This window comes from Podarcis erhardii (assembly GCF_964252035.2).
Source record: "Podarcis erhardii genome assembly, chromosome: 9".
Lineage (NCBI taxonomy): Eukaryota > Metazoa > Chordata > Lepidosauria > Squamata > Lacertidae > Podarcis > Podarcis erhardii.
Genome location: NC_138512.1, coordinates 30,609,423 through 30,626,854, shown reverse-complemented (window position 1 = coordinate 30,626,854; position 17,432 = coordinate 30,609,423). Strand labels below are relative to the sequence as shown.

Here is a 17,432-nt window from a genome sequence, read left to right as displayed (position 1 = left end):
AATTATCTCTGGTCCAGAAACAGCTATACTTGGCAACCCAGCTTAAGCTGTATATAGGAACTTCTGGCCACAGAAGCCACTTTGAACTGTAGTAATAGGTTAGAATCCAAGAGCTTCCTTGACTATTAACCTGTTCCTTTAAGGAGACTGCAGTTGCTGCCAGAACAGGTAATCCATCTAATTCCCAGCCATGCAAACTTCCCTCTCACAGCAACTATGTCTTTTCAGATTCAGTTTATGGACTCGCATCCAATGCATAATTCTTTCCAGGTACTGGTTCTATACCTTCAGAGCCTCTCCTGATTCAAAAGGACTGAAGACATAGAGTTGCATGTATTCAGCAATCTGATGACACTATGCTCCAAATCTCTGAATGGCAACACCCAACTGTTTCATATAGATGCTGAATAATATGAGACAAAATGGACTCCTGTGGAACCCCACAGTTTGAAGCTATAGGGCTGATCAGGAGTCCCCTAGTGCTAATTTCTGGTAATGACCCTTCAGGTAGGAGGAAAAGCACTGCAATACAATGCCTCCAACGCCCATCCAGAAGGGACAGCATGATCAGTGGTGTTGAAAGGCACTGAAATATCAAAGAGCACCAACAGGGTGGTTCCACACCATTCAGGAAACCTTGGGTGGAAAATATCCAAACATCAAACTGGCCTGATGTTTTATCAGTATTTTAGTGAAGCTTTGGGTGAAGTACAAAGCAAATTAAGAAGACCATAAAAATAATATAACAGCAAACATGCCAGGTTATGCCAAGAACAAACTTAGTTGGTCTCTAAGGTGCTACTGGACAATTTTTAAAAAATTTTTATATATTATGCCAGGTATAGTTTCATTGTTAGTTTTTCCTACATACATTTGCATGTTCCATTTTGTGTGGGCAATTTGTTTCAAAGGTCAGATAAAATCACCTCTAGCAATTCTCACAGATGGCAGGTTAAGACTACATTTTGTGCTGACAGTCAGCTCAATTTACTTATTTCATAGATAGCAGCTCTTTTAAACACACACACACACACACACACACACACACACACACACTTTCTCCCTGTAAGTAAAATTTGCTGGCAGTTGGCAACCACACTTTCATCCTTCATATCTGGCAGGCTACTTAGTGATTCCATGTATTAATGTTTCACATCATTTTTTTTAAAAAAAGTGTAGACATCTGAGATTACTACAGTACTCTATAATTCTGAAGTGCCTCTGTATAGGACATTTTGAAGTTTCTGGTTTGGGGACCACAATAAAAATTGCAGTAGAAGCCCTCCAGAGTAGTACCTACAAAATGGAGGTTGTGGGTCCTTCATACCTTGTGCCAGTGGCAACTGCAGTATGTGAGGGTGTGCAGCACATGCTGCACATATTAGTCTTAAAAAGTATAAAAACTGTTGGCCAGATTTAAGAAGCAGCAGAATTTGCCCCTCTGCTTTGACATAGACAAGATTTTTGACAGTGTTCCCTTCCTCTGAAGTTGTGAGTGCGGGGGGAGGGGGCTTACGCCACTAAGAAATTTATAACAATGGTGTGCATCAGGTTGCACAAGATACAAAGAGTTGCCACAAGGAAAGACACTATTACCCAGAAATGTATCATTTGGCCCTTAAAATGCTATATAGTTATTTTGCCTTTTTTAAAAAAAGAAGTTTCCTATAATTATATCAGGAATAGGACAATACTGAATATTATTTAGCAGGTAAGTGCTGCATGTGGCATAAAAATAAGCCTATTTTATTACACGCTGGAATAGTGTTCCACAGAAGGTCATAGTCCTGCATTTGTATTTTAATAAAATAAATTCTCCAGTTCTTTTAACTTCTGCACTTCTCTCCCATCTCCACTTGAAAAATCCTATCTCCCTCAGAGCACGCTCCAGAGGAGTAAACTCCTCTGCTCATATAACAATATGAGCAATGTCCTTTCTCATTGTAACAATTATAACCTCATACAAGGTGAAGAATTCTAATGCATTACAGTTTATCACAAGGGACATCAAGCAATGTGTTCCTGTTAGGATGTCAGCAAATTAGCCGTGCGCATTCCACTTGAATAGTGACGCCCCGTCACGGGATATAAATATGAAATAAAAATAAATGCCAAATGCACTGGAATCTTATCAAGCTCAGGCAAGTATTCTAATTGTGAGAGAGAAAAGAGCCGCTGTAACAAGGGCCCTTGGTGCCTGCAGGCAAGTCTTTGATTTTTGTACCTTTCCATCTTGTAGCTATCTTCACTGAATACCTGTGTAGTCTTTTCAGTTTAACTTAAAAGACCTTTAATAATTAAAAAAGACCAGAGCAGTGCTACCTTATTTAGTGTTACAGGGTAGAATCTGTCCCAGTGAATGGTAATCTTTAGTTCCTCTAAAATAAAAAAAGGAAAGGAAAAGGTTCATTGGCAATAGCTGAATACCGGCATTGTTGATCTTGTGAAAAGATGTTTGCTTTATGAGGGATTTTTATTCTGGTGGAAAAAATTGAGAACAAAATCATTGCTTCTCCCCACAAACCAACCATTTGTTGGGCGCAGGAAGAGGAGCACAGTTAATTCAAGCATTCTTTCATACCCACATGTAAGAGAGGGCTTAAATAAATGATGGTAAGGAGGCTCATTATTTCATTAGAAAGCTCGTTATTTATGTTGGCTCTGCTAATATAAAAATTGACTGGTAAAATCTTAATAAGGCTATCTGTAAAGACTTAAGAAAACTAGTGAATTTTAGTTCCAGGCTGATAGCTTCATGCACTCTCTAAATAAAGTTCAGAACTGGCAAGGCAGGAATAAGTGAGTTGCTGAAAGCAGAAACCTTACTAAAGAAGTCATGCAAATAGGACTAAATATTTCCCAGGATGACAGGGACATTCATCAGAATATTCAGAATTTCCAGAATTTTCATTTATTTACAATATTTGTAAAGCTCACAGCAATTTGCTGTAAGATATTAATGTTTCTTCTTATGCCTACCACAGTAGCAAAACCTTCTGGAACTATCCTGCATAAACCCTGCCCCAGGGGAAAGTAGAGTGAGCCATCCCATAGTCGAAAAGTGCTGTGAACGTTGTTTCCCCTGCACTAGGGGTCACCAATCAATGGTCTCTCTCTAAAAATGAGGCATGCACACCAGTAATGCAATTCTAGCGCAGATTGAAATCTTACTTGTTTATAATATATTTTGCTGGCTACTGATGCAAGCTGTTTGGAGATTTTAAGCATATGTTTAACTGTCTGCCTGATCATTGTTTTACTGGGGTTTTTGTGGGGTCTGTTTTACTGGGTTAATGTAGATTTTTTTTTGTATTTGTACTGTATTTTATGAGATTGTTGTACACAATTTTGAAATGCCTGCATAACAGACAGCATATAAATACAGTGGTACCTCGGGTACCACTTTAACTAATGGGGCCTCCTGCTGCCACCGCGCTGCTGCTGCGCGATTTCTGTTCTCATCCTGAAGCAAAGTTCTTAACCCAAGGTACTATTTCTGGGTTAGCGAATCTGTAACCTGAAGCGTCTGTAACCCGAGGTACCACTGTATTTTAATAAACCCCTGCTTGGGGAAAGGGTTCTGTAGTGGCTATTTAATTATTATTTTAGTTGCATTGATTGCTTTCATGTAATTAATGTAATTTTTTTAAAAAAATACCTGTACAGTGGGAGGATTGATAGGATGATCAAACAGAGAGAGCAGATCTCCTTTAATTTTAATAGCAAGGATAAAATATTTACTTTAGCAGAACTACTTATTCCAACAAAAAACGGTAAAGGAGTTCTGTCCTACTTGCATCTGGACATACATGTAAAATGCCCAGTTCCATTTGAAGAAAGCACCTTACTGATGTGGTAAAAATGGATGCACAAGCCTTAAATAATAAGTTTATTTTTTCGCATAACCTTTGCCTGCCTCTAAAACTATTTTGCTAATTTAAGAAAAGCAGTGGAAATGAACATGCAGGAGTGTCATTAATGTCATCGCCAATTACTAACTTTTCAGCTTGCATTATTTACTCTCCTGCTTGCTAATTCATTACAAGCTGTAAAATAAATCACTAAGCCTTTTATTCTGCAGCACAGAAAAATGTATTGGTGATAACATTTAGCATTTGTAGCTGAATTATACAGAGTAATGCTGAGAGCATGTCAAATTGGTACACACAGGGCTTGTTAATGTTTGAGTAGCTTCGCAATTTGGTCAATATTTCACTTGTTTTGAAGGTTGTTGATGCATGTTTTTACTTAAGTTTTATGCAATGTAAAAAGATCCTACATTTGCAGTTTGAACAGTTGCTTAGAAGAAAAAAGATACTGTGATGGCATTAAAGACTAGATTCCAGTGTTCTCTTTAGTGTTTGGTGTGGTAATGGCTTATGGATTAAAGAACAATATTAGCAAAGAGGATATTTTATCAATTTTTTCAATTGTTCCTTTATTTAAAGTTCCCAGTATTATTATTGCATTGATTTGGTACAAAACTTGAATCAGATGGAAATGATCACAGTACTAATGAAAATTCATTTTGTGTATTAGTATTGTTCTCTCACCAGATGGTGCTGTTCACACAGATCATGTTCTCACAGAATATAAGCTTGTGTGTTCACACCCTGTTATCATGGGCATGATGGTAACCCCATGGGTCTTGTGACCAAAACTCTATCTCCTTCAGAGCATGGATTTTTAAATGATTCAGAGCATTCCAAAAGTCCCAAGTTATTAAGCCTTGCAGATTCTGAGAGGTAACATGTTGGTGGTCATATTAGGTTAGTTAGTCAAGACTTACCCCCATATTCCTTGGAATTCCAGGGTCAAAATCACCAACTTTCAGAAACATTGTGTAATTCTCTAGTGTTTGAAAAGAAGTAGTGACCTCACAATCCTATAAATATGCACTCAGTATGTCCCACTGAGGGGACATGTTGGCCTACTCCAAGGAAAGTGGGTATAGGAATTGCAGCCTAAGTTCTTTCAGTGTCTTTTTTGAACAGTTGTAATGGCAGCTTGTTCTCGAATTAGATTTTATTGTGAAGAATTTTGAGAAAGAGAATTGCACAATTTGATTCTCAGTTTTAAACTGAGAAAATCTTATGTTTTGTAAAATATTGTTGATATAGGAGGCACCATATAATTAAGACACTATAAAATAGTAATACAGTCATAATATAATTGTTTTATTTATATGTGTGCTTAGATTAATGTGGTTCCTGCACGTTAAATCAGACTTTTTACTACTGCTATAGCTACACCAGTCTAATACTATTTGCACCACATATCTGAAGCACTCTTACACCACTTTCAAAAGTTACTACTTCCACTGAAGAATCCTGGAAACCGTAGTTTGTGAAGAGTGCTGACCTCATAGAGCTAGAATTTCCAGGACCCTTTACAAAATATAATTCCCAGTTCTCCATGACTGTTCAAAAGTTTTAAGAGTGCTATAAATGTGTGATGTAGGGATGACCTAGCCACCATCAGTATTCTTTGGTCCAGGTTCAGCACAATTGCAGTGTTAGAAGTTCTGATTTATGTGGTTTGTATTTTATATGTATTATTTATTTAAACATACATGATGAAAACTTAATTCCTTTAGCTTATTTGTTTTGCTTATTGCTGTAGATTTTCCCTAGGAAATGGTGTTGAGCTCAGATTACCTGTAACAAAAGATCAGTTATATGCCTTTTTCTTTTTTTTTAGGTGGATCAAAAGCTAGCAATCATATAGCAGATTCCTTCTATGCCAGGTATTCACTTTGTGGTGCTTTTGTCAACCCATGGTGTAAAGCTCCCCTGCCCTGTTAGTAGAGGCCAGCATAAGATATGTTCATCACTTGTTTAGGGTCTAGTCTATTGAATGACTCTGATTTTTCTAACACAGGCATAGGCAAACTTGGCCCTCCAGATGTTTTGGGACTGCAACTCCCATCATCCCTAGCTAACAGGACCAGTGGTCAGGGATGATGGTAGTTGTAGTCCCAAAACATCTGGAGGGCCAAGTTTGCCTATGCCTGCTCTAACAAATAATGGTAATTTAATCGAGAAGCTTACCACTATTCCTCCATAACATGCCATCCTAAATAGCATACAAGTATCTTGAGTAACAATAGTTGTACAGTCTTACTTCTAGTTGCATTAGGTTCATTTTGCGGATTTTCTGTTGCGAACGCAGCAAACCCCGAAGTGTATACTCCCGGGTTTCTCCACACACGCAGAAGCGTTCTTCGTGCATGCGCAGGAGTGCTCTATTGCGTCACACGCACACACAGAGGTGGCGCTCTACTTACGGACTTTTCAGGGTGCGAATGGCGCCCCAGAATGGATTGCGTCCGTAAGTAGAGGTACCACTGTACAGGGAAGTGGGAACACCTCTTAACTCATGTGTTGCAGTTGAATAGGATTAGTCAGAATCTTGGAATGGACCCAATTATGCCAGGCTTTGGGGCTCTTTCCCCCAAAAGTAGATCACTAGCTAATAACTGATTTATTTTAAAATAGCAATCAATCATGTCAGAATGAACTTTTTTGATGCATAATATTGGCAAGGGGCAGCCCACTGCTCCAAGTTCTTGGCAGATGCAAGCATCTTTCACTTCAGTGGAACAGACTTCAGTGAAGTATCTTTACAAGTGAAGCCAAGTGGAATTTAGAATGTGGTTTTTACTATTTTTTCTATTACAATATGAATGATTTGCAAACTGTAGATCTCTCTTTTTGTTTGGATTGACACTCATTACCTGGGTTAAATATACATTTCATAAGCATTGGGGAAACAGTGCAATATTGCTTCCTATTCAAAACTTTATGAGAAAAGGCCAGTTTTTAACCAGAGGGGAATTCCTTGAAGATAAATATTAATTTATGTGAGAAACAGCTGTAAGTTTTGATGCCCAGTGATCAAAACTAGTGGGTGTCCCTACTTAATCTGTTCCAGACAGTTTGTTACAGAAGCCAGAGAAGGAAATAGTGTGAAAGTGACATGAAAAGAAGTAGCCTTGACCTCAGAATACATATTTTCTGGTCACATTGCTAATTTGCAACAGTGATCACAGCTATATGATCCCCAGACATGACTCAGAGCTGTGGTAGTCTCTGATTCAGAACTGAGGTGCCAAATTGAGAAGATTCAGACTTCTCCAACTGTAAAAACTATGCATGCTCTGTTTCAATAGCTTAAAAGATTTAAAGACTGATACCTGTTTGCCTTTTATCTATCTGATCAAAAAGAAGTTCCATGCATAGGTGTAGAAACTGAAAGGACACTCTAGAAATGAATTAAAATCTTCACATATGGCAATCAGGAGGTTTGGTGAAGCTTGGGGGGGGGACAAAAAAACCCTATTAATTATGCTGCAATAATCGGGACTGCTCCACATAACTGCTCTCCCTATGATCTTCCACTTCATGGTGAACAAGGCTCATGACAAATTAATTTTCTGAATAATTCACCATGAACACCAGGTGCCATTTTGATTAAAGCTATGTTCTTTCTACATGGAGTATGTATTGTGGACAGCAAAAGTTTGACTTGTACAACACAGTGAAGGATTCAGGTGCTCATTCACCACAGGTGATAGGGGAGGGGATAAATTGTTCAGCTTTCTGTTTTCAGAGCTATCTTCAGGAAATAGGCAATGGTTTGTGGGTTAATAATGTTGATCTTGCCCTGTCAAGTTTACTGCTGAGCTTGTAAATCCACCCCCCCCCCAAAGAAACCCTATTGATTCTGACATGTCCTTAAAAGAGAAGAGGAATTTCAACTATTACTGTGTAATGATTGCACAGTCCCTTTTTGCACGTTCTTTCAAATTAGGCTATGAAAAATATAGATAGTTCAATGAGTTACATTCCTGTAACGAACCATAAAATGTTAGTTACCCATTGATACCAAACTGTTCAAATTCACATATCAATGTTCTTACCACTTAAAAGATGCCAAGGCACACTTCAGTAAATAACCATTTTATTAGTAAATCATTTTAACAGTGAGTATGAGAAAAATCAAAATGGATTATTGTGATTTCAGAACAGCTACCTTATATATCAGTCTTGAAAAAGTTGTAGTTTGGCATAGAAACTGTGGATAAAGATCCAATGTTATATTTCTATCAGTGGCAGAGTCTGGGCTTGGTTGTAGTTTTGCTGCATCTGCAGACAAACAAAAAGGGTGTAATAGAATCAGAATTGTGGGGTTGGAAGGGACCGCAAGGTGCAATGCAGGAATCTCAACTAAATTATCCAGGACAGATGACCATCCAACCTCTGCTTTAAAAAACCTTCAGTGAAGGAGAGTCCACCACCTCCAAAGGTAGCTAATTCTTCTGTCAAACAGCTCTTACCATCAATAAGTTCTTCCTGATGTTTAGTCAGAGTCCCTTTTCTTGTAACCTGAAGTCTACACTCTGAAATAGGAGAAAACAAGCTTGCTCCATCTTCCATGTGACAAACCTTTAGATATTTGAAGATGGCTATCATATCTCCTATTGGTCTTCTCTTTTCCAGGCTAAACATACTCAACTCCCTCAACCATTCTTCAGAAGGCTTGATGTGTATGTTGGAAACACTAACAGGAAGCTAGCTTCAGTGAATTAGAGTCTTGCATCATGAAATACAACTTATGCTGTATATTAGGAGAAGTGTTTAGAAGTTGCATGAAATTAATGCTCTTGGGTGGAACATGGTGGGCAGTACACAAGTTCATCCAAACAGGGGTAAATTTAAGAAACAGTACTCTGTGAAGGTACTGAAGGCAAGGAACAATGGAGCTACAGGAAAGCTTTTATTTGTTTATCTGGATCCTGTGCCTTAAGATTGAGCTATTCAGGAATGTCTCTGTGCTAGCTGCAGCACATGTAGTGCTAATAAGCCAGTGGAAACAGGATACAGCACTATGCAAAGTTCAATGAGAATGAATGTGCAGGGTATAGATTTGATGAAAACTCATGTTTCACACAAAGTTCTGGAAATGCAGTTTCTGTGATCCACTGTGCTGTAAGCCTCTAAAAATACAATTGGCCAGAAAATAATATAGAAATTTATGTTGCATTGATTTTAGCAAAAACATTCAGACTTGGCAGCATTATACATATTTTCAACTAGGAAGAAGTCCAGAGTCGTTTCTTTGGTTAATGAACAGTTGGTACTCTTAACAACTACAATTTAATGGCTCCTAAAAGAACAATTAACAAACAGAATGAAACAATAAGAGATATTAACACCTTGGGGAAATCTACACTTACTACAGAGGTATGGTTTGGGTTTCTAAGCAAAATAATTGCATTGGTTATGTATCTTTCATCTACATTTTCTTTTTTCTTTAGAATAAAAGGCAACTTTTTATTTGTTCTTTTTCTCTTTGCATACTTTGTTGAAATAGTCCAGTTAAAGCTCATCAAATGTTCGTAAAAAATATTTCAATAAAATAAAATTAACAACAACAAATAGAACAGGCATAACTTAGAGAGCCTAACAATATCAATGAAACCTTTGGTTCCAGATCCATTGTCTTTCATTAAGCAGTAGAGGCTGGTGGACCCTAAACTTGGTGTGGCTGCAAGGAGGTCTCCATCCTTTTCCCTTGAAAAAGTAACAGTGGGTACATAAGGGATACAGTTGTAGAAGTATTTAGCACCCAAAGTGTATTTCCCTTGTTCCGAAGGGGTTTCTGCTGCTACAGTTGCTACTCTGCTGGGAAAAACAGATGTGGCCCTGCATGTTCTGGTTCTGTCCCTATCCTCCTCTGCAAAGACACAGTGGAATCGTAAACATTGCAATTTTGTTAACACTTAGCATTTAAGTATCTCACCTTGGTTCAGAAGGGACCCTTGCTGTCACAATTGTAGGTTCATGCCAAAAAAACTCAGAAATACATTACTCAGAAATAAACCCCATTGAATTTCATGGGGATTGTTCCATGATATATGCGGGATTACACTCTGAATACTTGCAAAAGCATTTTGAAATTTTGCGAAAGGGGTTAAAACAAAGCATCTGCTTCTGTTGTCAGCAGGTAAAAACCCCCCACAAATCCAAGTTGTGATTCACTTGGGGATATGGCAGTACCTTGGTTCTCGAACTTAATCCATTCTGGGAGTCCGTTCAGCTCCTGAAACCATTTGAAAATCAAGGTGCAGCTTCCGATTGGCTGCAGGAGCTTCCTGCACGCAATCAGATGCCGCGTCCGGATGTTTGGCTTCCAAAAAACGTTCCAAAAACAGGCTTGCCCTGTTTTACTTTTTGGGAGAGAAAGAGGCTGGAGAAAAAGACTAAACCTTGGCTTTGGAGATTTGGATTGCGGGGGGTCAGAAACCTGGTAAGGTTATGCCCCACTTTGCCCATAAGAGGGACCTCCCTTGCCATTAAGTGACAATAATCTTTAAATTATTTAAAGAGAATACATTACACCCAAAACAGTCTCAAAACTGACTTGAAAGAAATGCATTCTTCAAAGCAGTTTCTTCTTCTTTTAATCATTCCAATGGATATAGTTAAATACTTGTCTTAATTCAGAGTGATTTAATACCTTAGTCCTGGGCAGTTCTCCAAGTTGTATTTTCTTATGGCTTCTGAATGAAATAGAACAAGTCTTGCATTAAGTCCCTCTTTACATCTTGTTAGATTCTGCTTATTTATATAAATATTTTATACTGCTTTTCCACCTGTTTGAAGCTGTGCTTCTAAATGTAAATGTAGATTGGACTTTTGTCCTTCTTATATTTGAAGTTCTCAACTCAGTTTTCAAATCTTTCAGGATCTTGTTGGATTTTTAGGCTATTTTCAAAGTTGTTAGTAATTACTTTCAGCTTTGTATCATTTGCAATTTTTGTGAATCTACTTCATCTAGGTCATTTGTGTGTAGATGAAGAACAGTACCAAACCAATTGATCCTTATTATTTATTTACTACTTGAAAATGATACATTTATTAGTCTTTGAGTGTCTTCCTTCTTTCCTTCTTCTGAGGTGATCAAGTTGGCATACATATAGTTACCTCTATTTCATATTCACAACAACTCTATGAGGTAGCCTGTTCAGATAGACTTGTCTAAGGTCCTCCAGTGAGCTTCCTGGCTGAGTGGAAATTCCAATACAGTGGAACCTCGGGTTACATACCATCCTCCTTACAAACGGTTTGGGCAACGAGCTCCGCTAACCTGGAAGTAGATGCTTCTGGTAGCAAACTTTGCTCCAGGATGTGAGCGGAAGTCACGCACCAGCGGCACGGTGGTAGTAGGAGGCCCCATTAGCAAAAGCGTGCTTCATGTTAAGAATGGTTTCAGGTTAAGAAAGAACCTCTGGAACAATTAAGTCCGTAACCAGAGGTACCACTAAATAGGTCTTTCTCATCTTAGTCTAACATTCTAGTCAGTACACCATGCTTCCCCTCTACTTGATTCTGAGATTTCCAAGGCTTTTCCTTATCAGTTGTGAAATAATTTCCTTGTAGATTTATATTGATGTATATTATGTAAGTATTCATTAATGTACTTCCTTAACATTTGTACCAGTATCCCTTATTCTTCTTATTCCTATCTGTATTGTCATTGTCCAAAATAAAAAAGTTTATGAGTTTATGGCACCTGCATTGTATCCCTTTCTGCTTGAGCTAGCAGCCCACATCTTAAAGGCTATTTTTTTCCTTCTAGATGCCTCACTGTACATCTGAAATAAACCTGACCCTTATACTAATAAAAGGAGACTTGGCCAGCAGCCAGGTTATGTGCTGGAACCTGCCTACTGAGTGGTAATTTGCTTCCTTTGTGCTCTGTACCCTGATCTGTGCCTTGGATAGGCCATTTCACAACAGTTGTCAACAGCTTTTTTCATGCCACACTCAGACAAATGAGTTGCTATGGGATAGACAAGCAAAATCATGTATAGAGGTGAGGTACACGGCTGCAGGGTATCTACCCTTTGCACTATCCATTTTTCTGCTCACTGTGCTTCCTGCCAGCCCTCTCAAACTAGACTCCACGGTTACCATTGCTATGTCTGGGTGAAAAGGGAGGGGCACAAACCTTCTCTGGTATTTGGCACTAGCTTAATGAAAGTGTTGAAGTTAGAAATTGGAAAATGTTAAGTCTCACTGGATAGTAGCCTTTGATGAGATATGTGTTTGTAACTGGCTTGTTATGCTTGGAATCTAACACTTTGTTCCTTGTTTAAAGCACACACATGACCTTCCTTCAATTTCTTAGTCGTTCCCCTATTTTTATATTTCCATAGTTCTGTATTTCTTAATGTCTGTGTAAAGCAGGGTTGGCTTTTTTCTTTTTGAGGTTAACATGAATGTTATATAGGAAAGAGTCCTGGCCCAAGTAACACCCGTATTCATTCTGAATTTGCAGAGATGACTTGTGAGGTGTGAAATCCATGAATCTTTTCCTAGAACATTGCATACACTGAAAAGGACATGGCACAGGTGGATGATGGTTGTGCTCTTCTTGAAAGAGCATCTTCATAGCTTGGAAATACTTCTGAGACAAGCATTGTTTCTAGAGGCCCAGGTACAGAGTTCCTTACTAGCAACAGGTTCACTAACTTCAACTCTTCCCGGAAGGGATAGCCTTCCCATAGTGATCTTCTTTTTCCTAGTTTACTTTCCCAGCAGTGATAATGAGATCTGGGCTTAAGGAGGGCACCAATTTGCTACTCCTTTGTCTCATTGTAGCGCTAGCCCTGTTGTCAGGTGAAGTTTGACATGTGGCAATGGGAGAAACAGTCACAACAGGGAACTATGGCTTAATTCAAGCTGGGAACTTTGCACTGGATATGACAAGTAATGGAAGGAGTGGAAGGATGAGGAAAGAGCACTCAGATTTGACACTGAACTGGACTCTATAGAGTTAACTATATAAAATCTATTTTTTTCTTAATCATGCAAGTAAGGCAATATTGTTCCACAGAGTTATTATTTTGCCTTTCTTTTTCTAATCAGGAGTTAGAATGTCTGCACAACCAAAACAAATTAAGTTACAATATAAAAGTGGGATAGGTGAGGAATGTGTGACAAATGGAAAGGATAATTGGGGAGTCTGGGACAGCAAAATGCTGAAGCTGAAGTTATCACATACAGGTGCATCCTTATTTTAAAGTGAGCATCCTCTTTCTTTGTTCATTAGAGTCAGCAGCGGTCGTTGTCTGACAAGCACAAAACACTGAGCTTCGGTTGCCTGATTAATGATTTCCAGCCACCATGTGGGTGCTCTTGATTGCCAAAGAATCATATACAAAGTAGTTTCAGTACTGATAAATTCAGGAGCTGTCTTTGTTTATCCCAGAATTGTTGTCCATAAGACATTTTCACATGTAATATGCAGCATAATTTTCACCTGTACACAAGCCAGCTAACTATATTTTCTCTCATTCTCTGTGTATGTTGCTGTCAAGTCTATAGAAGCCATTAGTGTCTTGTTCAGAAATAGGATATGTTTGTTGTATTTCAGATTTTCAGCATTTCCCCCCAGATACATGGACAGTTATTCAACAGTAACCAATGTTAGTTATACTCAGAGTAGACCCATTGAAATAAATGAACCTACTCTATGACTTAGTTACCACTCATTGTATTACAGTGAGAGCTCTTTATATTTGATTATCAGATGGATATTAAGTGCAACATGGCAATTCTTCAAGTACCCAATTAGTTATGTGAATCAGCTTTAACATCTCAGACATCATAAAGCAATATTATTATCATTATAATTATTAATTCAATCTCTTACCCACCTTTCACTGTAAGGACACAGGGCACGTAACAGCAGTTTCAAAATAGAATATTAAAAACTGTTCAAAGCAATTTACAATCACAAGAATAGGGTGGGTTCTGAAATATACCTCTCAAGTGTCAAAAGAGCAGGGCAAAGATGTAAATTTATGCCCAAGGCTAGTTGCCAGGACTTTCCCATAGGGATATATAGGAGGGACGGAGCTGTCTAGTTCAGACCAAGGACAGAAATTCAGGGGACAAATCTCACCACCTATGGAAGTGACCTTGATAGGCCAGAGCAAGTCAGAAGATACTTCCTGCTCTCTCTCTTTTTTTTACTAGCACACTCAGGTTTTTAAATTCACATTTTGGATTTCACGACATCTCTCCCTGCTGAGTTGTTTCTAATGGTGGCAGGAGCTCTCACCGCTCCCTTGGAGACTACAACGCCCTTCCTTAGGTCCATGGTTTTGGGAACAGTCTCGCCCCCCTCGCCAGCTCTCTGGCGGCATCACTTGAAGATCTTTCCCTGGTTGAAGGCTTTGCCAGCATGCTTAAACTCACCCTCCCACAGGAAATACTCCTTCACCATCATCTTGCACTCCTTGCTCTCCAGGTCCAGCTTCCACCAAGTGTAGGATTCATAATCCACCTGCCAGTCAGGGCTCAGCAGAAAGGTTAGCTCCTGCCCACGGAAGACCCAGATACCAGAGATGCACCTGGCGTTGTTGGTGCCAAGTTCTCAGCAAACTTCTTGGCATCAAACTGTACCATCTTCTCGCACAGTTTCACCTCTCCCAAGACAGCCTTGAACTGAGGCTGGTTTATGCAGGTCACAAACCAGTGGCTGACGTTTTTTTTACGGCTGGTGGAAGGATGGCTCCAAAACCTGCTTATAAAGCCAGATAAGTGTGCAGGCAATCGTGATGTCAGCCAGTGTGGTGCATTCCCCCACCAGGAACGTCCTGGTCTTCAAATGGGCACCAAGGAGGGCAAGAATCCGCTTTACTTGCTCCTTGGCATACTCTGTAGTCTGTTTGTTGTAATGCATGATGCCCAGTGTGGGGAAGACCCCACATGCTGGCAGGAGGGACAATGTGGCTGTCCGCAACGCTCACCCACTGGATGACCTGGGCAGCTGCCTCCTTGGTGGGTCCTCGCAGCTCCTCATTACTGTGCAATGGCATTGCTCTCAAACATGCAGAATCCATCGTCTCCTTCAAAGGCTGGAACCTTCCCAGCTGGGAATTTCTTTAGGAACTCTGGGGTCTTGTTAGTCTGCCCAAAGTGGAATTGGGGTGGGGTGGAGAGGACCTTGATCTTGGCACCACTGTACTGGGCAGCTATGAGGGCTTTGAATGCCCGCCAGTTCTCGGGGTAGGTGTAAAGAGTCCCAGCCGCCACCATCTTAGCAAGGAAAGGACTACTTCCTGCTCTTTTAAAGTACTTTAAGGTCCAGTGTGCTCACCAGTCTGAGCAATAAAGAGAGATTTGCACAAATGCCTTCACTTTGTTCCTCCTCCCACTGCATCTCCACTTTTGCCTCAGCTCAGACTGCTCATTACTGCCCCAAGTCAATCATGTATGAGCAGGGCAAGCCATCACAGTACCAAGGGTGGAAATGTCTTGCATGAAAAAGTGCAGCACACTGTGGCATTTCTTTCTAAATGTCATTAAAAGCAATGTTTCCTAAAGGTGTGTCAGGCTATGCTAGTGAGTTTCAGGAAGATAGGAATGAATAGAATACTGTGATCTCCAATAAAAAACTGAGAAGGAGAATTCCTAGTAAAATGATATAATGAGAAGAGCATGACAGTAATCATCCCCCAAAAATGTTTCATTCATGTATTCAAATACTTCTGAATGGGAACCATTGCTTTATCAAATCTCTCAATGTTCCTTATTTTTGTATGAAAGGATTTACAATATGTATTGTACCACACAAGGATTTTCTGTGGTCAAGACACATATCAGGCTAGTAGGCATATTTCTTTCATGTGACAAAAGTACATTGAGATGAATCCATCTACTTCTTATAATTATTTCATGGCAGCACATGATGTCCAGTGGTTCCCAGCATGAGTCATTTAGAATATTTAGTACCACTGTGTTGACATTCTGCCAGGCACTTGCTGATAGCCGTGTGTAAGGAGTTTTGTTGCTGGATTTGATTCGCCTCAAAGCAGGTCGCAAATCTCAGTTACAGTTCAGTAGATCATCGAGATTTTATTGTTTAAGTTAGCTCTGTTTTTCTGGCTTGCTTCCAAAGCCAAAACTCAGAGTGTGGGTTCAGAGGGAAACATGAAGGGAAGGGCTGAAAAGGCAACCTGCTGCTAATGTGTAATTCGTAACTTGGTTCTGACTTTGACATTGTCCCCTGTGGAATGACAGCAGTTTAAATGGTTATAAAATTCATATCTTTGTTTAGAAGAACAAAGATTTTCTGTCGGTTCTGCAGGTTGATGTGTTTCTCATTCTTGTCATACTCTTAATCAAGGGATACAACTGACATGAATTGTGCTAAATATTACTAGCAGGAAGCTGCAGATAACAAGGCTCTCAATATAACTTAAAATGACAAACCACTGGCACACCTTTCCATGTTGAAATAAAAACCACCTACCGTGTCTGTGTGTAAGAAAAATCACAGGCGCTAGAGAAAGGGATATTGGGTACACAAAAACATTTTAGAGAGAGCTACCCTTCTGTTTCTCCCTGCCCCCTTTTTTTTCCAGTGGTGGTATGTGTCACTCAGTTTGTTGCAGTAAAGAAATAGTGTGGAAGTAAGGCATAGATCTCCAAACATTTGGTTGCTATGTACCAGGATCATTGGATGTTTCCACCACATTGTTTGCCTATGTAAGGAACAACAAGGCTGTGGATTACTAAATCTTTCAGGTTACAGAAACTCCATTTGGCTCCGAAAGGCTGCTCCTGTGGTTGACTTTTCTCCACAGTTGGCCTTAATTATTCAGAAGCACTCTCTGTTTTGAATGTGACCACTCCTGGGATGAAACCATCTGAAGCCCTCTTAAGTCTTTGAGATTTAGAGCTTTCTCAAATGGTACTATAACCCCCTGTATTCACCTGTATTAATCAGTGCATGATTATCATGAACAAATCAAGATATAGCTGTAGATGAGTGAGGTTGGGAATGGACAAACTTTTCAGCCTGACCCTTACTATCGGGGTGGAAAGAGTTGTCACAGAGTACCTGCATTTTGTTCTGTCAGCTCTGCAGCTGTTATTCGGTATATATCTGGTACACTCTTTAGGTAGTAAATTTATAACGTTCACAATGGCCATGTTTCCCAAAACACCCTTGCTTTTTAATAGTGTGACTGTGAAATACAATAGCAATGAAGAACTTGTATTCTGTTATTTTAGGGCAGCTAGTTAATCTATTCCACATTCTGACGCATCTTCCTGTTGTGCTATGTCTCCCTGAAACAACTGCCTTTATAATTATCATTAATTATGTCATGTAAAGGGTACGTTGTGTACTTTGGCTTCTGTTCTCAGCTGTCTGTAATATTTCAGGGCTGAAATCCTCTTTTACTTCTAACTACCAGATTATTATTCCTGAATTTTACTCTTACTGCTCTTCTTGTTTTTAAGGTCTTTTAATGCCCCTGGTTTAGTTTGGATTTGGCCAGTGACTGAAGAATTTGTTCCTCTCTTTCCAAATGTAAATGCATTTTAATTTCTCCCCCCACCCCTCTTGTT

The 17,432-nt window shown here is 39.4% G+C and overlaps 1 protein-coding gene and 1 pseudogene across 20 annotated transcripts in view; one reads left to right on the top strand and one right to left on the bottom strand.

Moving 5' to 3' along the window:
• Positions 1-17,432, top strand: part of TENM3 (teneurin transmembrane protein 3) — a 1,299,256-nt gene that overhangs the window by 637,454 nt on the left and 644,370 nt on the right. The window lies entirely within an intron of this gene.
• On the bottom strand, positions 14,385-15,123 carry LOC309350555 (elongation factor 1-gamma pseudogene; annotated as a pseudogene). Its single transcript has one exon. The product of its transcript is annotated as an elongation factor 1-gamma pseudogene (transcript).